We start from the raw sequence: 25,279 nt of genomic DNA on the forward strand, positions 1-25,279 counted from the left end.
TCCGCAGCAGTCATTGACCTGCACTTTGCTTGTGTGACGTAGGTTCTCGGCCAATGTTTCCCAGTTTCTACATGCAGGAAGCTGGTTCAAAATTCTCTCTCACACACACTGTGGGCTATACCCCTGTGATATCACTCCCAGATACCATTTTGTTTCATTTTAGAACATGTTTGGCTGGTGGCTGGGGAAGGAGTGAAGGAAAACAGAAGGTTTGCATGGAGTTTAGGCAGTGTGGGGCCTCTTTGGAGTTATGTAGTGCTGAAAAAGGAAGGAGAGAGGGAGGGACGGAAGAAAGAGTTCCAATTGGGAAGGGTCTCAGTGGCTGCAAAAGTGGACAATTTTTGTACTCTTGTACATGAAAACTGCCAAGTGGTTAACTGTATAAACAAGCCAGCGTAAGGTTCAAAAAGGGGCCCTGATAAAGATCTCTACTATTCTTGCCACCCTAAACTCAGAACTGCTGTTCCACCCAAAGCCTCCATGTGGACTTGTTTTTGGTAGCTGCCTTCAGGTTGAGCTCAAATCATGGCGACTATGGATGAGACACCTCCAAGCTCCCCATCCTCTATATCTCTGTTCAGGTCCTGTAGGCTCAGGCCCATGGTCTCCCTGGTTGAGTCCATTCATCTGGCATGTGGTCTTCCTCTTCTTTCTACTGCCCTCCCCCTTTGCTACCATTATTGGCCTCCTCATGATGTGGCCAAAGTACAACAGCCTCATCTTGGCTTCCAGGGAGATGTCAGGCTTGATCTGTTCAAGGACCCATTTGTTTGCCTTTTTGGCTGTCCTCAGCACTCTTCTTCAGAACGACATCTTGAACGAATTAATTTTCTTCCTATTTGCTTTCTTCACTTTCCAATGAGAACTAGCAAAATCCTCCTTCTCTGTACAACACATTGCTTGCTTCTTCTAGCTCCTTTCTTCTTCTGCTCCACTGGCACACTGCTGGGTTTTTTTGTTTTTTGAGCCTAGCCAAAAATTGTTAATGCAATTATGAATGAACTAGCAGGCAGGTGGCATGGGGATTTGTGGGGGCTGGCAGAGGGCTTGATTTTCTGAAATCCTTCATAACAAGCTTTTTTGGCAACACACTTGATCAAAAACATCAAAACCCCTCTCCGAGAAAAAGAGTAAATGCAAGGCTCTCCATCTTCCTTGAGCTCAGTTTATTAGTTCATATCTTTACCCAGCAGGGTTAGGGCTTTCATCTCAGCGACTCCACTTCCTCATTAGAGAGGAATCAGTCGTATCACATCAGCAAAAGTATATGACATTCCACATCTTCCAAAGGAAGAATTTAAGGAGACGGATGGGAGGTGGAAGACTAATGTGGGACGCAGCAATTAATTCAATCTGGAATGAAACTTGGCCACTTTGGCTCTTGGCAGGAGCAAGACAGGAGGGGTGAGGAGCTATCCTCCGTCTGCATTCTTCTCCCAGGTTGCCTGGGCCTTGCAAGCTTGGTATTTTTCAAGCCTGGATCGGTGCCAGGCCTTTGTTGTGGAATGCAATGAGTCTGCAGAATTTTGCACTGTGTCCTTGGAAACCAACTGGGATGTGTCGATAAGGCCAGTGGATTGGGAATGCGGTTCCTCCGAGGAAGAAATTCGATAGAGCGTTCCTGTAGCCCTGCTCCCAGGATATCTGTTTTCTCTCATGTATCTACATTCAGCAGCAAATAAGAAAGGGCTTGGAGGGCTTGGAGGTGGTAGAGCAAGAGTGAGGCTGGAATGCACTCAGGGGCATACACACATGTAAGTCACACTACACACGCAGGGCCAAAAAGTTATCGTTGCACAATGAACGTATTCTTCTGATAGTGGCAGAGGTGGAGCTGCACAGGCAACATGTTCATCTATGCCTTGTCTTTACAAGTTGTGCATTGTGTATTGTGGTTGTGCATCCTATATTTTACATTCTTGTTGTACATCCTGTACTTGGCATTGTGACTGTGCATCCTACACTTTGCATTGTGGTTGTGCATTTTTGGTCTTCACCCTATGCTGTGATTGTGCATCCTATACTTTGCATTTTATGCATCCTGTATTTTGCATTGTAGCTGTGCATCCTACATTTTGCATTGCAGTTGTGTATCCTGTACTTTGCATTGTAGTTGTGCATTCTATACATTGCATTGTGGTTGTACATGCTGTACTTTGCATTGCATTTCTGCATGCTACACTTTGCATCATGGTTGGGTGTCCTATGCATTGCATTGTGCTTGTGTATCCTATACTTTGCATTGCAATTGTGCATCCTATATTTTACATTGTGATTGTGCATTGTGGTTAAACATCCTATACATTGCGTTATGGTTGTGCATACTATACTTTGCACTGATGCTCTGCACCATGTATTGTTACATCACACAATGGCATACAGTTGTTCACATGTGTTGCTCAGTGTTGCTATTTGGTTGAGGGTTGCATAGTGCTGTTGTTATAATATGTCCGTGTGCATGTTTTTGGCACAACACTAAGGAGGTGTTGAATTGAGGCCTGAGAGTGGTATAAGAAGGATGCTAAAGTGTCTTATTCCTAAACTTGCTTCAAAACCCATTTCAAGGTAACATTTGTTTTCTAATGTACAACATTGTTTTCTAAGCTTGTTTTCAGTTCGATTTGATGCCTATTCGCTTTACCCACCCCTTTGGAAAGTGGGGGCCATGTCCTCTTCCCTCCCAGTTGTATCTCTTATTTGTGAACTATGACTCCCAGAAGCCCCTAAAGACCGTGGCAAAGGCTGAGAGGTTCTGAGCACTGGAGCCCCCCAAAAGTAATTTTTCCAAGCTCTTGGCAATTAAGGAGGAAGATGCTATTGTCAGGTTCAGCCCCTAAGGTTCTTAAGAGGAGTCAGATACTATTTCTGTAACCCACTTGGGGACTACCACCTGGAAAGGTAGCCCACCATGAGCCAACCACTGTGGCCAGGTCTACCCAGAAGATCGAAAACAAATTTGCTATTTTAGAATGATAACCCTCAAATAAGGCAGCCAAATAAAACTTTAGAAAGTAGGGATGTCATTCTTGACTAATTTTCGTCTTGAAGAAAGCAACAAGTAACTGTGGCCAAAAGGCCCACAAACACACACACACACACACACACACACACAGAGAGAGAGAGAGAGAGAGAGAGAGAGAGAGATGTTCTGGTGTTGTCCTGTCCAGACAATGCATGGAACAAACCTTAGTTCTGGTGTGGGCAGTCCAGACAGCATCCAGCACATCCCACACCAGAACCAGGGCAAAACAATTTTTTTTTGAGGAATGACTTGGAAAGTTGGATGTGATAAGCCTGGAGTAGAGAAGGTAAAGGGGTGACATGATAGCCATGTTTAAAAATTTGAGAGGATGTCATATTGAAGAAGGAGCAAGCTTGTTATCTGCTGCTCCAGAAACTAGGACACGGAGCAATGCATTCCACCTACAGTAACAGGGATTCTACCTAAGTGTTAGGAGAACCTCCTGACAGTAAGAGCTGTTGGATAATGGAAGACACTGCTGCCTCAGAGTGTGGTGGAGTCATCTCCTTCTTTGAAGATTTCCAAGTAGAGGCTGGACAGCCATCTGTAATGAATATTTTGATTGTGCTTCCTGCATGGCAGAATGAAGTTGGACTGGGTGGCCTTTGGGGGTCTCTTCCAATTCTTCCAATAATAGGATTCTATTATCAGTTACGTTTGTAAGACGTAAGCAGGGCAGGGCAGCTGGTGACCTTAGCTCTTGGAGGTCTCTCATTCTCAGGCTCTCCAAATCAACTTGTTGGCAAATAAGAGCAACAACAATCCAGGGTGCCCACACATAGCCACTAAAATAGGCTTTGCATTCTGGACAACATCTTTAACTTTCCAATTCAGCCTAAAATCCAGAGTGGATCCTCCTCCCAACCGACATGCAAGCCAACAGCTGGCACTGACTGTAACCCTTGGTTGTGTAAGAAGGCTGAGACAATGCGGAAGAAGAAAAAATACCCACAGAACAAATCAGCGTGACTCTAACTAGAGGAAGCAACTATAATTTCTCCCTCCTCCCATCCCATACCAGTGGCATCTGCCAAGGCAGAGAAGTGGGGAACATGACGGCTGCAATTACTGAACAAACCAAACTCCAGCATGGGAGGGTGGGGTACGCAGTGAGGGGGGAATTAGCTACACTGGTTGCTGTGTAGAATGGAAGTGAACTACACAAACCAGGCCTGCCAAGACACCGGAGGTTTCCCATTGCTTCCATTTCATTGAGTTGGGGCGGGAATGGATGTGGTGAGACCGGGGGGGGGGGATATCAGAGCTTTTGTTTCCTCCATGAAACTTAAGCAGTAGAAATTTTAATTGTGGATCCTTGCAGACAAGACGCTGAAATCCAAGACAGTTGCTGGTGGTTGGTTGTTTTTTAAAAAAAAAATGTTTGGAACTGGCTGTGGTTCCCAGTCTTGGCTTCCAATAGCAACTCATTTGGGTTCCCCTTCCACCCTCCTTCTCTTCTCTTCCCCCCCCCCCCACCCCCAGCTATCACCTAAGTATGCAATTGAAGGAATGGAGTGTTAACTGTTTGCAAGTGAAACAGGTACACATCCTACTGGTTTGTGCTTTGAACCAAAGTAGAATCATAGAGTTGGAGAGACCCCAAGGGCCAACCACTCCAGCCCCCTTCTGCCATGTAGGAACCCACCATCAAAACACTCCATGTGACAGGTGGCCATCCAGCCTCTGTTTGAAAACCTCCAAAGAAGTAGACTCCATCACTCTATAAGGAAATGTCTTACACTGTTAAACAGCCCTTACCATCAGGAAGTTCTTCCTAAGGTTTAGGTGCAATGTCTTTTCCCATAGTTTGCATCCATTGCTTCGTGCCCTAGCCTCTGGAACAGCAGAAAGCAAGCTTGCTCTATCCTCAATATGACATCCCTTCAAATATTTAAACATGGCTATCTTGTCACCCCATAACCTCCTCTTCCCAGGCTAAACTGTCATTCTTCCCTCAGCTGCTCCACACAGGGCTTGGTGACCATTTTGGCCACCCTCCTTTGGACACACACCAGCTTTTCCACATCCTTCCTGAGCTGGGATGCCCAGAACTGGACACAATATTCCCGGTGAGCTGGACTGCATCAAAAGAAGGTGGGTGAGCCCTGGTATCTGGAAGTAGCTCAGTAAAGTTCCTTTTACCAAATACAACACACAGAAGTCTCCAGTCTTCATGGCCTCTAGTCAGGCTGGAGGGGAGAATTTGAAATCGTTGCACTCCTTCAAGTCATCTCTGACTTATGGCAACCTTCTCCTAAAGTTTTCCCACCAAGATTTCATCAGCTGAGTTTTGCCATTGCTTTCCTCTGAGGCTAAGCAGGAAGGTGGCTTCCTCAAGGTCACCCAGTGGGTTTCCTTATCTGAGCAGGGATTCAAACCATGGTCTCCCAGAATCCTAGTCCAACAGTCCAACACTATACCATGCTGGATGGGAGAATACTAGTGGTCAGATCCAATTGTTAGTCCCAAGTCAGCTGACTGAATCAATGGGAAGCTGGGCAACCAGCAAGTAGGTCAATCCTGTACATTCAGTGAATCTACTCTAGTTGGGACTAAAAACTGGGTTTCAGCCTGAAAGTTATAGGTTACAAAGATATGAAATGTTACATATCTAGGAATTGCACATCTCTGGGCATTGTCCCTGAATCTCAGGGACTGGACATTCTGGGTGAAGAGAGAAATCTCAAGGTTAGAACTTGAAAATATGTTTATACTATACAAATGTGTAATTTCATTAGTATAGATAGACAAGCACAATGTAGAGCTCAGCCCTTATTTATCTTTGAGTCTCCATCTCCTTCCCACCTGGATTTGTGATATACTTCACTGTATAAAGCGTTGTGTAAACTGAAAGGGCCACCCCACACTTTTTTAAAATATGTATTATTATTATTATTATTATTATTATTATTATTATCATCATCATTAAGCAACTATGGAAAAAACGTGACACAACATTAAAGCACTTTGGGCAGGACTAAACTTTGGGGCTGCAAAATGTGGTGGAAATGCATCCCCACCCCCTAAAGTGGATTTTTGGGCAACAAATGCTCTTGAAAAAAATATTGTTGACTTCTTGAGGGGGGGCATGGAGCCTCTACACGTGGTGTAAATGCCCTCCAAATCCCCTAAAGTTAATGTTGGGGTGATTTGGAGCAAAAATCCATGATAAAGTGCAAAAAAAATTGAATTGATAAACTAAATGCAAAAACTGATTGCTGGGGGGCCCACAAAAACAGTCCTGGCGAGGCAGTACATTGCCAACCCTTACTGTGGAACCACTATTGTGTAATTTCAGGAGTGTAGATTTACAACATACAAGCACAATGTAAATCTCAGCCCTTATCTATCTGTGAGTCCCCCTCTCCTTCCCACCTGGATTTTCTATATATTTCACTGTATAAAGTGTTGTGTAAACTGAAAGGGTCCCCCCTCCCCACCTTTTAGCAAAAACAAAAGCAGAGAAACGAAATTTGCACGGAGGAACCCCAATTCCCAAGGCAAACGCTAGGAGTGATTCCCTTGCCGGCTGCAAACACCTCCTACCCTGAATCCCCCCTTGTCCGAATGCTGTAAGCCCAGCTATAAAAGGGGGTGGCTTTACTGATCTCCCTTTTCACCTTTATGGGTATTTTCTTTTGGTCCTTTATGTTATTTTTAATCAAAAAGGCACCTGGGATGAGGTGGGGAGGCAGGGTCCAAGACCACCCCCTTTGGAAGGGTCCCATTTTGATATGCTTCAGGCCAACCTCCAGAAAAGCATTTTGTATCACATAGAAAGTCGAAAGCAGAGGAGAGGAGACATGGATGCATAGATGGATGGATAGATGATAGATAGATAGATAGATAGATAGATAGATAGATAGATAGATAGATAGACAGACAGACGGTCCTCTGGATGTCTCCACCATGTCTTTGCTTTGGTAAGGTGAAAGAGTGAATGTAATATATCTTGCTTACAATAAGGCTTTTGAGCATTGGATACTAGGAGACCAGGTTGAAATCCCGACACAGCCATGAAACCCACTGGCTGACCTTGAGCAAGTCACACACTCTCAGCCTCAGAGGAGGGCAATGGCAAACTCCCTCTGAAGAAACTTGCCAAGCAAATGCTATAGGGTCGCCATAATTCAGAAACGATTTGAAGGCATACAACAACAACAAAATTGCTCTCAGGAAGGCTTGTTATTGGGGGAGAGGGTGCCATGTTTGCTTGTTTATTAGCTTTGATATGTTTTTTAAAATAATTTTGTACTGTGTTAATACAATTTTATTCTGTCTTAAATGTAATTATTTTGATTGTGTCAGGTTTTCATGGATCTCTTCTGTAAGCCGCCTTGGGTCCAACTCCAGGAAAAAGATGGCATATAAATATAATTAAATAGTTAAATAATTAATAACCACTACTACTATTACTACTACTACTATGGCGTTGGGGCCCCATGCCGGTGGGCTCAAATGTCACATTTGGACTGCAAAGTGAGAAACTTGAGTTCCGATCCACCCATTCAGCTATGATGTTCATAGTCAAGCCACCATTTCTCAGCCTATCCTACCTTGTAGCGTTGTTGGGATGATAAAGAAAAGGAGCCATGTGTTCCTCCTTGAGCTTCTCAGAAGAAGGCACAACATTGTTCTAAGGAGTAAAAAGAAGAGTAAAAGCAAACCAAGGACCTATGCTTGATCTGAGAGAAAAATAAAGCCAATTACATGTAACTATGGCCTAAATCCAGTTGTTGATCCAAATTCATTAGATTAATAAGATTTACATGAGTGTGATTTTTCATTCAGTAACTGATTCCATAGATCTAGCCTTATTGGTACTAGAAATAAGACTTAAACCAAGAATGGGAAACGTAGCCCTCTATATGTTGCTATACTGCAACTCCCATCAGCCTTAGCCAGAAAATGCAATGGTGAGGAATTCTGGAATTTGTAGTCCAGCATCTGAAGGGCCACATGATTCCCATCTCTGATTTAGGGCTAAATCTGTATTTATAGAGGTATACACTGGAATCTTACTGGTGTACTACTCCTGTGTAAGTTCCTTTGCACACATGGTTCTACTTTTTTGGCTTTTGCACAACAGACATATTGCATTCATCATTGCATAAATGGAATTCCACAAAAATAACCATTTCACAAGGGCCTAAAGACTATTGTTAGTCCCAAATAGAGTAGAATCATTGAATTCACTGGACTTATCTGCCTGTTCACTCACCATTCAACCATCGACTCAAGGGGTCTCCTCTCATTGGCACTAACTAGTAAGATTCCAGCCAGGCAGTTGCACATTCTTGGATGGCGCATAATTCTTTGTCAGTACCTCCAACGTGCCCATTGTAGATTTACACTATGCAACACCATGTAGGTTCCTAGCTATAAAGATCTAGGTAGAGATAGATATCTTTTAGGGAATGAAAAACAAAAAGGACATGAGTGGTCAGGTGAAGATGTGTGATGTGGGTTTTTTCCCCTTAGGATTGAAGAAGAAAATCTAATAACTTGTGTAGATTTAGTTATGTTTCTGTACTAGAAGACGATAAAACTCCCACCGGACATATTATGTCAGCAAACATACAGTTAATGTTGAAATTTCAGGGTCGGGAATTATTATTTTTTTAAGGATCTTGCAGATTGTGTATAAAACACCACATACCAGGAGGGGGAGGAGAAAGCATCTCTAGAGACATTTAAGATCTGCTAGCCTGGCACCCCCGCCGGGTGCTGAACACACACCGTACCACCTTGCTCTGTGATCCTATCTGATTTCATGAACGAAGTAGGGTCAGTGGAGGCCATAACCCAGGTGGGAATTCACAACATTGAGACCTTGCACTGCTGGGTCACTGGGTGGCACTCTCTTCTCTGGCAGCCCAGAGTCATGCTCGGAGTTTATGAGGATGCAAGAGAAGGCACTCATTGGGCTATTCATCCAAAGAGATGGTCAAGGAGACCCCTCCCCCCAAACCATGGATATATATATATATATATATGTGTGTGTGTGTGTGTGTGTGTGTGTGTGTATATATATATATATAGAGAGAGAGAGAGACTAAAAACTAAAAAGACAGAAAAGGGGGTGATTTATGGAGACAGCAATCTGCATAAGTTTAAAAGTCTACAGGCGGCTCTTGTATCCACAGGAGTTCTGTTCCGAATGCCACCTCTCCCCATGGATGGCAAATTCCATGTGACCTCAAGTCCCATTCTTTTTAATGGCAATGCAACATGTGCATGACCATATTGGCACAACCACAGTCATGTACCACCATTGGAGAGAACAGTGTGGAGCCATCTGCAGATGCTCCAACCCGCAGATGGCAAGCCTGCGGTTTGGAAGGGCCAACTGTGCTGTTGTTGTTGTTGTTGTTTAAAGACATTATCACAGGATTTTAAAGATTAAAAGTGATTGGCCAGTACTTATCTCATAATGTCGTATCCATCCTGCTTCTGTCTTGCTTCCATTCATTACTGTAGTTCACCTTTGCATTGATAGGCAAAACCCATCAATAGGCTCTCAAATCTCAGTAGGGAGCTATACCATTCCTGCCTTTGTGAGATGCATCCCTTCTGCTGCAGTTCTGCTTTCCAGGTAGTCACTTGGTGTGAGTGGGTTTGATTCTGCTCCCCTCCTCCTCTTCCTCCCCCTCACAGTTGGCAACTGTGGTTGCCAACACCTTCCTTAAGCCAGCTGCTATGTGAATGTGCTTTGGAGGAGTGACCACAGCCAACTTTTGGAGGTGGTTAGCTGATGTAGAAGAGAGGAGGGTGGTGTACAGGAGAGAGGGGGAAATAATGTAGACCTACATTTTATCAAAGTGTTGTTTTTGTTGTTGTCAGATGGTCCCCCAGACCATTTTAGCTGACAATTTGAAACGCAAATTAGGATTGAATCACTTAAAAATGCAGGTTGAGAGGGTGTGCATCCCATCTGAAGAATAAAATAGCAAGAACCTAACCCTTCTCCTTTACTGTGATGTACAGTGGGCCCTCCCCATACGTGGGGGATCCTCCATTCCCTGCGTATGGAGAAAAACACATATGCTCAAACCCCATTTGTTTTAATGGGGGAGTGTTCCTGCATGTGGCACTGCACGTGCACCACACACACACACACACACACACACACACAACATTATATTTCCAGTGGCTTAACCTTCCGCGAAAGGTTAAAGCTTTGTATAGTGTGCCTGCGTATGATGCGGGCACACTGTATTAGAAATGTCATATGTCTGTGTAAGATCCCTTGCAGTTGTAAAAAAATTTTGGCCTTTGTGCAAAGGGACATAATACTACAGGCACTTAGGTTGTACATTCTTGGATGGCACATTACTATTTGACTTCAATATACTGCTAGATTCCCTGGGGCTGCAGCAACAGCCACTGTGCATTCCCCTTCGCACCCTGGGATAAGAAGCAAACTCATTGGCGAACGCTCCATCAGTCACACAATGTCGGTATTCAGCGGACGGGTGGAGCCGCACCGCCACCCTGGAACTATGTGAGTGTAGATTTACACGACACAAGCACGATGTAGGATCTCAGCCAAGGTGTAATGGATTTGTAAGGGCTGCCCGGAGCTCTCCAGTTCAGATTCAGAGTTGATGGAACAATGTTCAGACTAAATTGTAATCAAATCAGGCTTTGCCACAATTACACCTGCCCTTGGTGACACCCAGATGAGATTACTGCCATGGTATTCTGTGGGGCTGCTTTGGGGTGAAAAAGAAACCCTTTGCAAACTCACTTTGCAATAAAAAAAAAATGCATTCATTCCATCTGATTCTCTGCTCATATGACCCTAATAGTATACATAGAATCTTAGAGTTAGAAGGGTCCACCAGGGTCATCTAATCCAACCCCCTGCCATGCAATAATATACAACTACAGCTGCCCCGAAAGATGCCCATACTACACAACTTTCCTAGCTGCTGCTTAGTTATGGGATTTAAAGTGGAGCTTAGGAAAATATCACAGGAAAGTTATATGTTTGAATACAACTCCCAGAATGATCAAAGTCCAAGGCCTACAAAAACAGACTGCCTACAGCAGGGATGAGGGCTTTTGACCCAAGGTTTCAGTGAAGCCCAGGAGGTTTCCACTTCAGGTTTCATGGTCAAAACAAGACCATCAACACAAAAATATGGTGGCCATTGTCGTAGTGGCTCTGTTTCTTTGGTTGTATCTGCACTGCGGAAATAATGCAGTTTGATATCACTTTCACCCCCTGGCAGCAAATTTTAAACTATACAAAAGCATTAAAACGTATCGATATAATATTTTTTTAAAAACCATATAGCAATTTTGAAAGTTTTCAAAGTTAAGCATTAAAAAGTTAACTTGTTCAAAACTCTACATCAGATCTTCAAGGCATCATATCTGGAACAGCTTGGTCTGCAGCACTGAGATTCCCTCTTCTACATCAGTGGGGTGTAGAGGCTTAAATATTGAACTATGACTCTGGAGACCAGGGTTGGATTCCCAGCTTGGCCATGAAGCCCACTGGGTGACTTTGAGCAAGTCACATGCTCTCAGCCTCAGAGGAAGACAACTGCAAACTTCCTCTGGATGAATCTTGCCAAGAAAACCCCATGATAGGTTTCCCTTGGGGTCACCTTAACTTGGAAATGACTTGAAGGCACACAATGCACACAACCCACACATCACCATTAAAAAGATAGGAGCCCTGTCCCTGATTTCCACTTGGCAGCCCTAATAACTGCCTAGTGTGGATTGTCCTAAACTAAATTCAAATGGTTCAGCTGGTTTTGCCAGAGGTACATCAGACATCCCATTAAGTACCAGATCCTGACTAACTGGGAAGGGGCACGGAAGCACTTTGCAGAATGGATGTTGGAAGCCAGCAGGATGGGTTGGGGGAAGGAATTTATGAGGTGGTTATGAAACTATTGCGCCATGCCAAGTGCTTGGCAGAGCTGCCAACGTCTCTGGGAACTCAGTGAAAATTAAAATAATGAGAGAGGCCATAAATGTGAAGTGTATAATGGCTACTCCTTCCCTCCTCTGCACTGCCTGCAGAGTTTCAGCATCCTTGCCCCAAGAGGAAAACAGATGCTTCTGGATGCCCCAGCCACTTTCTGACCCCCCCCCCCCCCCCCCCCCCCCAAAAGATTGGAGATACAATCCTCAGGGCTTGTCTACATTTTCCAGAATACCTCAGGATGCTTCCTGGAATATTATGGCCCCCAATTCCTCCGCTTACCTGCTACAGCAAGATGTGGTAGCGACAGGAGGCTTCGATCCCTACAAGTACAAGTTTCTCAAGTGCCAAGAAATCCGAAGAAATAATGGACTGATAAGAGCCTTCACAGTTGAGGACATAGGGGCTGTTTCAGCCAGACTGGGGTCACAGCAACCACATGCCATGGCCCTGATCTGGCCTTTGCAAGGCAAAAAAGGAGCTGCAAAATTAGCTCTTTTTGCGCCCTGCAAAGGGCACAATAGCCATTTTGCCATGCTTGGCAGTGCTCCTTCAGCACAGCATCATGCATACAAAACACCGGAGGAGCGCTGTGACACCATGCACCATGTGGTGCAGCACACAGTGTCACGCTCCCTTAAGGCCATTGTGTACAGGGGGAGAGTCTACACCAAATTACAACGTGGTTGCAAAGAAACACTGAGCAGAAACCATCTTTTTCTGTGCCCAAACAACTGCATGCAAATTTTGTGCAGTATAACTCCTGAATTGCGAATAGTCTTTGAGTTTTCAGACTTTCTCACACTGAAGACGAACATTGCTAAAATTACTCCTTGCTTCCTTGGAGATGAAAATTAGTAAAGAATTACACCCCTAGCACAAGAACCTAAGAGCACACTCTCTAGGGGAAACAAACACAACCCTAAAAACATGTGCTGGGCATGCTCAGTAAATAATGAATGTTGAATGGAACATCCCAAAGAAATTGGGCAGGCAGGCAAACTGTGTGGGATTCTGAACAGGAATTGTTGCCACACAGCAACATTTTGTTGCAGAGGCCCATTATAAAATAGTCTGAAGCTTTTTCCCTGATAGCATTCTCTCCACACAGAGATGATTCTTCATTACATATATATATTATTCCTGGATATCGTGCAATAAAATTATGACCGGCGGTGCATGTACATTGGAGAAATAATGCAGCTTGACAACACTTTGAGGCACCAGAGCTCTCTAACAGAGAAGGCTAAATATCTCATGAAAATACAGATCCCAGAATTCCATAGCACTAAGCCATGGCAGAGAAGGTGGTGACAAACTGCATTAATTTTGCAGTGCAGTTACAGCCTAGCACCGTGTTGGTATCTTATGCTTATATAAGTTCCCTTACATATGCAGTGGTACTTTTGGGTCATTGTACAATGGGCATGTTTAGTTCGTGACTCTGCAAGCAGAATTCCACAAGTGTAGCCATTTCACATGCATCTGCACATTCTTGGGTGGTGCATCATTATGGATCAGTGCCTTCCATGTACCCCTCGATGCCCTGGGATTGCAGAAATAGTCCCTCTGCATTCCCCAATCCACAATAGGACAATAAACAAGCACATTGGCAGATACATAATTGGTTGCACAATGTCGGCATTCAGCAGAAAGGTGGTGTACCATAACCACCGCGTAATTATATGAGCTTAGATTTACACTAGAAAATCACAATGTGAGGTCTGGACCAGCATCATCCACACACTCTGTCCTATGGATATGGAAGAAAAGGACATTTGCCAGAAAAAAATTGGGGATGGTAGGGGCAAAGGAATGAATGGAAGGAAGTGTTGAATATTGCACATGGGTCCAGGAGGGATTGTTTAAAAGGCTCATAGAGAGTTCTCTCAGTATTGAATGTATGGGTGGGACTAACCTCTTGGCTTCGGAAGAGAAGGGGATGCTGGCGGATTTGATGGGAATGTGGCATTCATATTGGAGAGGGTCTTATATTGGGATTAGCAACCTGTCTATGTTTTGACTGGCCCAGAAGCCATGTTTTGACTATGACCTGTGCCACGGGAGAGCTGGGCTGTTGCATTCACTATGGAAGGGCCTCTTGACAGCTTTCTAAGAAGGTGGAGAAAGCAGCTGGCCAAAGGAGAGGGAATTTTGCATATACCCAATATGTTTTCCCCTCTCCCTCCATGGTGGTGGACTGGAATACAAGGGCCCCTCCAACAGTTGGGGCTGGACATCAGAAGTTAGTTGCTGGGTGAGATAACAGCAAGTGAGGCTTTACTGATAGAAATCCAGAAAGGGCTGACTTGTCCTCACTGAGGGCTACCACCTTATTTATTAATTAATTTATTTAAGGGAGGTATATCCCACCTTTCTCCCAAAATAGGATTGATCTTCAAAATGGGATCCATCTTGAGGTCCAAACTAGACATGGCATTAAATATGACTGTCTTCCTTTCATTCTTTACTTGGGGGTTGGTTCCCAGATCCCAGATCCTGGCTTCTCTTCTCCAGTCCCATGGGTGAGAAGGAAGAATCTCAGGGCAAGGAAACCACCTTGGAAAGTGAGCATCCCTACACTTTTATGTTTTGTCAGATTTGGTGTTATACTCAGCCTTCTTTATCCATGGAATCTGCATCCACAGATTCAACCATCCATGGCTTGAAAAAATTATTATTATTATTATTATTATTATTATTATTATTATTATTATTATTATTATCATCATCATCATCATTCCAAAACATAAATATTGATTTTGCCATTTTATTTATTTTTCTCTATGCCATTGTATATAACAGGACTTGGGCTTCTGCAGATTTTGGTATCCATGGGGAGGCCTGGAAGCAAACCCCAGCGGATCTCAAGAGCCCACTAAATGGCTTACTCTGTGTAGTGATGGTGATCATAGATAAAGTGGATGCTTAAGGAAACATGCTTCCTGATATCACCAAGCACATAACAGCAACCTTGCAACCTTACAACATCACCAAGGCTTGCCTGCTGTGACTTTGCAAAGGGTGAGCCCTATGTCTCAGGTTTTGGCCTGGAGACCTCAGGGCCTGTGATAGTCTTGATGGGAGAAGTACATTGCCTCTCCCCATCTTCCATTTGGGCCACATGGTGTAGTGGTTTCAGCATTGAACAATGACTCTGGAATGTGTGTTGTGCACCTTCATGTCATTTTTGACTTATGGCAACCCTACCTATTGTGGGAATTTCTTGGCAAGATTTTTCAGAGGAGGTTTGCCATTGCCTTCCCCTGAGGCTGAGACTGTGACTTGCCCAAGGTCACCCAGTGGGTTTCATGGCCAACCTGGGAATCGAACCCTAGACTCCAGTGTCATAGTCCAACATTCAAACCACTATGTCACATTGGCTCACATGGCCATGGTTCAAATCCCCACTCGGCCATGGAAACTCACTGGGTGATCTTGGGCAAGTCACACTTTTTAAGCCACAGAGGAAGGCAAAGGCACCCCCTCTCTGAACAAATCTTGCTTTCAAAAAACATATTAGGTTCACCTGAAGACTGCCATAAGTTGGAAGTGAGTAGAAGGCACACAACAACAACAACAACAACAACAACAACAACAACAACAACAACAAGAAGCAGTAAAACAAGCTGCCATGTTCCTTTACAATAAGGTACACATATCTTGTTTTGGAGGCTTCTTGTTTTTGAAGGTTTCCTGAGTGCAGCATTTTGAAAACCAGACGTTTAGTCCCTGCTTGCCTTGTTTTAAAGGAAGCATGCAGATTTGTTGTCAGCACATTGGCAAAATTCAGCAGCATGCAGAGTGACAGCAAGGGTTACAAAACCAGTGGTGGCCACATACAGCCTACAATGTCACACATTGCCTAGCCTCTCTCTATGTCTGCATTCTTATTTTATTATTACATCTTTCCTATATTTTTAGGCAAACCCAGCAACTCCCTGGGCTGCTTCGGGGCTTTGTATCCTGATACATTAAACATGTATACAATTACCTGATAACAATCAAAGTACAGCTTGGATCGCATCCAACCATCTCATGAAACGATGGATTTAGTCATACTTTGGGGAGAGACCCACTGAAATCAATGGGGCTTAAGCCAATCCTGATTAACGTTGAGTCCCATTGATTTGGGTATGACTCACTCTGGATCTGACCCAGCGATAATAAAATAGCACATGGTAAAACTAAGATAAAACCAATGCAACCTCTAATAAAACCAAGAGCAAAACTAGCCCCAAGTATAAAATACTCCAAAGATCTAAGAAGCATAAAACAGCTCGTAAAATGCCTGGGAAAATTGGAACATTTTTAACCCGTCTTGCATTGTCACTTTAAAATAGCATTTGAAGGGGGTAGGGAGGGGTTTGGGTACATGGTAGAAGGAAAGGATCTTAACTACCCCACCCCATGCTGTTTTTACATCCACTGCTACTCACCCGCTCCCTGGGCAAGTGGCTCTTTGCCCCCTAAGTGTCATTGCAAATGCAGACTTTGAGGTGGAACAGACTAGCCAAAAAAAGTGGTTTCCACCTGTTTTGAAGGTGGGGTATTTAGACAACACACACCTCCAAAGTGGGTGGAAACTGGATCAAAGCCGTGCTCTGGGGCTAGAAACCACAGCAAAAAGGAGTCAGGGTAGTTAGGCTTAGATCATATAAATGGCCTGGTGCCAATAGGGAGCTGTGTCAATGCAAAAAAGTGAAACTGCAATGAACACAACGGATGTAATTACACCATACACAACGGGGGGCATGGGGTCAAGGGAGGGATGGAGGGAGTGTGGTTGTGCTTTGGAAATGAATCTTTTTGCACTCTGATGCTCCAGTACCCTGTACCAGTGAAGCATCACATGTGCTCATCTGTGCATGATCAAAAGTGTGGCCATTCAATAGATAGCATCTGGGTGGGATGTGGAAGGACAAAAAAACCTTACACAGTGGTGTGGCTTGATGCCACTCTGTGGGGTCAGGCAATGTACATTCAGGCAATCTTGGGATCAGGCCATGTAAACATGTGGACTGGTCAACCTTGAGAGCTTTGGCTCAAAATGCTAACTTTCCCAAGTTCTCCTCCTTTGTGTGTCTGAGCAGTTAAACAAAGGCATCTGGACCATCTTATCACCAATCCATCCTGAACACACCTCGGCTGCATCTGCACTCCAGATATAACACTGCTTTAACTGTCGTGGCTCAATGCTATTGAATTCTGGGATTTGTAGTTTTGTGAGTTCTTTACCCTTCTCTGTCGGAGAGCGCTGTACCAAAAACAAACTACAAATCCCAGAATCCCATGCCACGGCAGTTAAAATGTTATCAAACTCATTATTCCTGCAATGTAGATGCATCCCCAGTCTTGTCTGAAGATAAGCAGGATTGAACCTTATTAGTACTTGGACAGGAGACTACCAGGAAAGATGAGGAATCTTCAGACAGAAGGACTCCTGCTTGAAACCCTAGAGAACTGTGGCTGATAGTCAACAACATTTGGCTAGAGGGGATATTGGCTCATTATAGCAGCTTCCTATGTTGCTGTTTTCTAAACCATGGGCACCAGGAGAACCTGTCCTTGGACCTTATCACACGTGGGGGGGGGGGGCTTTGCAGCTCAGATCCACAGTCACTCCTGTTCTAGCAATGCAAAGCTTGATGTTTTTTCACACCAGATCCAGAGTCACTCCTGTCTAGCAATGTGAATTAAGGTTAAAACGTGATGTTTTACCACACCTGGTTGCCTTCCTGTTGCCCTTCCGAATTGAGGGGGAAGCAGAGTCAGTTCTACTCCAAGAAAGTCACGTGATGCGGATTCAAGCAAAGCAGAGTGAGTACACATTGTATTACCACACCGGCGGGTTCAACAATTCAAATCGGCATCCTTGAGCATGCTCAGTGGGGCTCTAGACACTGTCCTCCTTTCCTGCCCCCTCCTTAGCAGTCATCCTTCATCGGGATGAAGGAGCAGTCAGGGATGATGGGATGGATGGCAGGGGGTCACTGGGACCAGGATCGGGATGCAGGAGAAGGCAGAGGATGATGGGATAGGTCGCTGGGGGTCACTGGAGCCAGGATCGGGATGCAGGAGAAGGCAGAGGATGATGGGATGGGTGGCAGATGGGGTGAGAGGGCTGAAGGAGGAGGAGGGGAATGACGGAGCAGGACGCAGGGGGCCAGGGGGGTGACATCGGAGTGGTTTTCCACACCAGACCAATGCGAAGTGAAATCGAAGTGAGTTTGAATATGAATTCTGTGAATTCCCTTTTTTTCTGAATTCATCAAAATGAGGGGTCACTTTGGAATCACTGCGGAAGCCCCACAGAAGGAGCACCCATAAAAAGGAATCTCATCTGATAACACATTCACATTCTGACGTGAATCTGCATCGTTGGAAGCGCAGTCACGTCGGAACTGACCTGCAAAAGCTCTAAAAATCTCTGTGTGATAAACCTCCTACTCTCCTTTCAGGTGGCTCAGTGCCACATATGGAATTCCAATTGGTTTATGACGGCTGCTAATTGACCAGTATTTCCAGTATTTCTGATAAATGGCTTATACAACTCCTCTTTTGTGGTTTAGGGGAAGAGTGAGGTAAAATGTTCTGGGCCTCTCTTGGAGAGGTACCACATCACCATTAGGGCATTGATACATTCCATCAAATGGAAAGGGACAAGTGACATTGGATGGCATGAAGGGCAGTGAAAAGGGCATTCTCTAAAAAAAATCAATTCCCAACATAGAATAGGACTGGAGACACAGAGTGCTCAAATTCTCCCTGGATTCTCCATTGCAAAAAACAACCCTCTGGTTTGAGTTAAGCCTCATGCTCATGTTTGCAACCATGAGGAGGACTAATGCTACTAGGTTTTGCACAGAGCTGGGGTGGGGGATATTCTATTAGACTATAACTCCCATGGTCCTCTGCCTGTATAGCTACCAGCTTGGGGATTCTGTATGAAAAAGTTACTTTTCAAAATGACATCTAGGGCCCTGACTCCACATGTTTCTTCTGGCCCTGCTTCCAGTGTTTCTAGCTGTGGATGCTCTTGTTCCTCAAACCACATGAAGGAGTCAGTCTAAGACAGCTGTACCTGTTCCTTTCATATCACTGAGTGCCTCAATGTGATACATTTTCCTAAGCTGTACTGCTATGATTCTCCTCCTAGGCTTTGCCAGAATGAAAATTGGAGAGGGCCCTTGTACCTTTCAGCTTCCTTAGCAGAAGAAAAGAAAATACTGTAATGCTGGGAGGGGGAGACATTTCAAGGGGTATCATGAATGCCATTCCCAGGAGGTCCCATGCTGCTTTTGCCACGGTTCGTGGCCCCGTCACTGAGAAGCATCCAGGAATCAATAGGGGGGACCTCGTGTTGCCTCCAAGTTGGGCGACCCACCTCCCATCGCGCTTTAATTACTTGCTGCCGGCTGTGCATTTTGGACACCGAAGTCTATCACCCCGTAAGCTGCCCACCCAACTCCTCCGCTCACAAACAAGGTAGACAACCAGCTTGGTCGGCCAGTGACAAGCCGGTCACACAAGTATTATGTTTTTCCTCTGGCAGTCTACAGTTTCACCATCGTCAGAATTATACAGCCAAGACGCCCTTCGGAAGAATGGCTCCATTCACTTTCCCCCGAGACTCGGGCTAATGCAGATGGCAAACACTACGGCGGGGGCAAATTAGCGTCTTATTTCATCCGATCCAGGAGCAAATTTTGTTTTTGTTTACCAGGCCGAATTCAAAAGAATGCAGCTGTCTGCAGGGAATAGCAAATTCTGCATGGGTGCCTTAAACAAGCCTTCCGTGCTTCCATAATCACATCATTTTGGTACACAGTGCAGGAATTGGCCTTCCGAAAATTTCACCTCCTGTGGTTATTTTTCTGACAAGTAAGTTTCTAGCTCATACAGCTAGAATGATTGGTTTGGAAAAAGAGCCGGAGGAGTGAGGTGGCGATTCAGACGCTGTCAAGGGGAAAACAGCAGATCTTGGAGAAGTTACTTTCAGGGGGCTCAGTCTCAACACCAGGAAGTTTTCTTTTTTAAAATATTGCCCAGCGTGGTGTAGTGTTTTGAGCTTTGGCCCATGACTTGAGAGACCATAGTTCAAATCTCAGCTCAGCCATGAAACCCACTGGGTGGACTTGGACAAGTCACACACTCTCAGCCTAAGAGGATGGTAATGGCAACCCCCCTTTGAATAAACCTAGCAAAGAAAACCCCCTGATAGATTCACCTTAGGGTCACCATTAGACAGGAACAACTTGAAGGCACACAACAACAACAAGAACCTGAATTTTGGGGTCCAAAATAGCCTCAAAGATTAGGTTTCATGGGCAATTTTCAGCCCAGGAGAAGCCAACACCCAGTGGGTTTCCATAGCTGACTATGTGACTCACACCGTGGTCTCTAGAGTTGTAGTCCAATACGCAAACCTCTACATTACACTGGCCCTCCTTCAGATATAGAATAACAGAATAATAGAGTTGGAAGAGACCAGAAGGGCCATCCAGTCCAACCCCAGTTCTGCCATGCAGGAACTCTCACTCAAAGCATCCCCATTGACAGATGGCCATCCAGCCTCTGTTTAAAGACCTCTAAGGAAGGAGACTCCACTACGCTCCGAGGAAGGAGTGTATTCCACTGTCAAACAGCCCTGACTGTCAGGAAGTTCCTCCTAATGTAGAGGTGAAATCTCTTATAGGATGCTGCATAAATCTATATTTTTAATAAATTAATGAAATAAAGAACAAAAATAAGAATAGTCTTCCCCTGTGTCTTAGGGGTTTGTCTTAGGGAAACAGTTTGTCTCAGGGAAAATAACAAAAAGCACCAGGATGAGGCAGGCTGTCCTAGTGGTTTGTGTAACACCAACATTGTTTGCAGATATACCATCTCACAATTATTCATGCCCATTTCTTTCATTCAGACAGCTGACTCCAGCCTGAGAAAATGCTCCCCCCCCCCCACTTTGCATGCCATTGCTCTTTCTTGGCACAAGAATCCCTCCTCCATTTCATTACAAAGTTTCTTTAAGAAGAAGAAAGAAAAGAAAGAATCCTTCATATCAAATCACAACCCCAACATCATCTTGTGGTGGGAATTCAATCCCTCCTTTCCCTTTTTCTGTTCCTTCTGTGGTTCTCTAGCAAAATGCGCATTCCCGTCTTCCTTCTCATGACTCTCTATCCCACTTCAGTCCACACCCCGCCGCTGACAGCAGAGCAGAAGATAAACGCTTAGGTCTGGCATTTTATTTTATTTTAAAAAAGGAAACTCAGCTAAGATAGAGTGCCTTAAGCCAGCTGGAGTGATTATATTTCTTTGCTGGCACGTTCCCGATTTCTTTGTGTGGGACTTTGAGGCAAGCTTGCCAGGATTTCTGAGTCTTCAGAAAGACCCAGAAAATAAATAACATAAGAATATGCCCTTCAACTGTCCTAATTTGACAGGGACAATCCGAATTAATCCTCTGCTGTCCCATTTTTTCAGCTGCTTTTAAAATGTCCTAGTTTCTCTCTCCACTCCCCTCTTTGTCCTCAGCTTACTTTCAAAGTGCAAAAGACATTGTCAGGCAGAGGAGAAGGAAGAACTCTGTCCTTCTCTGTAGACTCAGGCAAAAGCAAACTGCTGCAACCTCTCCTAGTATATGTGTTCTTCCTCATTAATAACTTTTGCCATCTTGACCACACTCCATTCTTGATACACCTTGGCCACACGCATCCCAGTTTTCATCCTTGAAACCCTGATACTAAACTCAATGGACCAGAGAGCTGACTTCAAGTGTCCTTTAAACCACACAATTGCAGCACTTTAATACAGTACTGCTTTATCTGCTATTGGTCTATCCTATGGAAACCTAGGATTTGTAGTTTGATGCGGCATTTAAAATTCTCTGCCAGAGAGCTCTAGTGCCTCACCACACTGCAAACCCCAAGATTCCTTAGTGTCAGGAGATTCTTCCTAATGTTTAGGTGGAATCTCTATTCCTGCAGCTTGAATCCATTGCTCTGTGTCCTAGTCTCTGGAGCAGCAGAAAATAAGCTTGCTCCATCCTAAATATGACATCACTTCCAATATTTAAACAGGGCTTTCATGTCGCCCCTGAACCTTCTCTTCCCTGGGCAAAACATAGCCAGCTTCTTAAACCTCATACAGCTGTATGGTCTCCCGACCCTTCACCATTTTGGGTTGCCATCCTTTGGACATGCTCCAGCTTCTCAATATTCTTCTTGAATTTTGGTGCCCAGAACTGGACACAATATTCCAAGTGAGGCCCACCTGACCCAAGCAGAATACAGTGGTACTATTATTTCTCTTGATGTAGACACTATGCACCTATTGATTTAGCATCCTCCACCGCCTCTTTCTCATCCTCCATTAATTTATTTATTTATATTTTTATTTATTTATTTCAAAGTGCTATTAATTGTGCAATGGGAAAAAGAGTCCTCAGGATAAGCCAACTTGCTGCCTCCTCATTCTGGAAGGGTAACTTACTCATGACAGCTGCAAAACAGAGCAGGAGAGCCCCCTGTGGTCAGCCATTCCCTTAAACGCCCATCAGGCTACGATGATGATCATCCTCTCTGGAAAGATCCTGCACATTGCTATGGACAGAGACAGCTGTGGGGAAAATGTACCATGGGTAGCCCCACAGCCTGCTGGCTGATCCGTCTGCTTTCTTTAGGCACAGTGTCTGAACACTGAATGGAATCTGTTTGGGATGCGTCCCTGGACATTTGACCTGCCTCTTGTTGAGTGAGGAAACATCAGCTCTGGGCATCTCAACGATGATGGTGGTGATATGCTCTTCAGGAAATGTGCAGCAGAGACATGGAACTTCCTCCCGGATGGACACCAGAGAGAAAGGTTTTGGGTTTAATGGCCCAGATGAAGTTACTCATAACACAGCTTCTTGTAGAGGCTGAAAGAGTTAGAGTTGAGCCCCCCCCCCCCCCCCCCCAATTCTTCCACTTGCATTGTACAGGTGGGATTAAGATTTCTATTCTTTTAGTAGATTCTGTCCTGCTGCCCAGAATTAAAATTGTATGTCAAAGGGAAACACCGAGACGGCTAGAGAGAAGTGGTTTACCCACTCCTATCCATACTGGCAGACGGATTCCAGGATTTGTAGTCCAAAGAAGTTACCTTTCCAAGCCATTGGCTTTGGTTGATACGCTGACTGCGACTCTACCTGGACCGAAGGGACTTTGAAACAGTGGTACATGCACTGGTAACCTCTCGTCTAGACTTCTGTAATGCGCTCTACATGGGGCTACCCTTATACCAAGTTCGGAAGCTTCAATTAGTACAAAATATGGCAGCCAGACTGGTCACCGGTTCTTCAAGGTTTGACCATATAACACCTATTTTGAAAGATCTTCACTGGCTCCCTATTAGCTTCTGGGCACAATACAAGGTGTTGGTTATGACCTATAAAGCCCTATATGGCTCAGGTCTGAGTTACTTGCGGTACCTCCTCTCCCCATACAATTCACCCCGCACCCTTAGAACATCAGGAAAGAAGTTATTGGAAACTACGAACCCCAAATATGCTTCCACTTCACAAAGAGCCTTTTCAGTAAGGGCTCCGAGACTGTGGAACAGCCTTCCTGAGGATGTCCAATTGGCGCCCTCACTAGAGATATTCAGGAAAGCAGTGAAAACCGAGCTATTTCTCCAAGCATATCCAGATATGTTATAAGATAATGACTGACATGCCCCTGAATTGAGATGCTGCATAATTCCCGATTGTACTGTATTATGTATTGTATGGTTATTCTTAACCATTAGTTAATATGTTGGTTTTAATCTTTATAATGGGTTAGAGAATTTTAATTATATGTACTGTGATTTTATTAGTCTGTAACCCCGCTTCGATCCAATTGGGAGAGGTGAGGAAACACAAATAAAATTATTATTATTATTATTATTATTATTATTATTATTATTGGACATTGAGGAATACTGAAATCTTCATGCAGCAGCTTAAAAGGCCAATATGATTCTAGACTGTATCAATAGGAGAACGACATCTAGATCAAGGGAAGTAACAGAGACACTCTATTCTGCTTCAGTCAGACCTCACCTGGAATAATCCTGTGTCCAGTTGACCAGTGGGAATGTTTCCAGAGGAAGGTGACCAAAATGGTGAAAGGTCTGGAAACCTCCAAACTCAAAGGAGCAGTTTAGGGAGCTGGGTAGGTTTAGCCTGGAGAAGAGAAGGTTAAGAGGTGATTTTATTTTATTTTATTTATATTTTCTATGTATATATTTATCTGATATGATATCCCTGTTTGAATATTTGAAGGGATGCCATTTTGAGGATGGAGCAAGTTTGTTTTCTGCTGCTCCAGAGACTAAAGGCCAAAATACACTACAGAAATAAACCAGTTTGACACCGCTTTAACTGCCCTGGCTAGGGAATTTTTGGGAATTGTAGTTTTATGAGACATTTAGCCTTCTCTATCAGAGACCTCTGGTGCTACCACAAACTACAATCCCCAGGATTCCCTAGCACTGTGCCAAGACAGTTAAAGCGGTGTCAAACTGGATTACTTCTGCAGTGTATTTTGGCTCAAGGACATAGAGCAATGGATTCAAACTGCAGGAAAAGAGATTCCCCCTAAATATTATGAAGAATTTGTTTTTTTAAATGGTAAGAGCTGTTTGATGCTAGAGTAGATTGCCTCAGAGGGTGGTGGACTCTCCATCCTTGGAGGTTTTTAAACCAATGTTAGACGGTTCTCTTTCAGGAGTGCTTTAACTGTGCTTCCAACATGGCAGAGGATGGGACTAGTTGGTCCTTGTGGTCCTTATCAGCTCTACGATTCTGCGATTCTATGATTCCATGGTGATTCTTCACTTCTGTTTCAATGACGACGAACAACCAAAGGCCCTTGATGAAGAAGGGACCACTGAAACATGTCCCCTCTAACTGCATGGGGGCTTTTAAAAAAGGCAACAGCTTGACCTCCCCATCAGCCCTCAATGGCACCTTGTCCATCAGACTCTTTATAGCCTCCTGCCGGCTGCTGTCTCCATATTCCAAGCAGCAAGAGTTTGTATACAAAGCTGTCAGCACCCGCATGAGTGGGTGGATTTTTCCAAATCATCGGTAACCCGAGTGGCACTCCAAGCCCAAATTCTTTCTTCCTCAGTGTCAACAGCACACGGCCCGGGAGAGATCCAGTTACAGATGATCTCCCATCTGGTTGATGGGCAGGAGGGAACCAGGCCAGCAGTAACTGTGACAGACCTGGGTGTTTTTACAGGCAAGATAGTTAATAGGTTGGCTAATGTGAAGGATTATCCCC

This window comes from Sceloporus undulatus, chromosome 6 (assembly GCF_019175285.1).
Source record: "Sceloporus undulatus isolate JIND9_A2432 ecotype Alabama chromosome 6, SceUnd_v1.1, whole genome shotgun sequence".
Lineage (NCBI taxonomy): Eukaryota > Metazoa > Chordata > Lepidosauria > Squamata > Phrynosomatidae > Sceloporus > Sceloporus undulatus.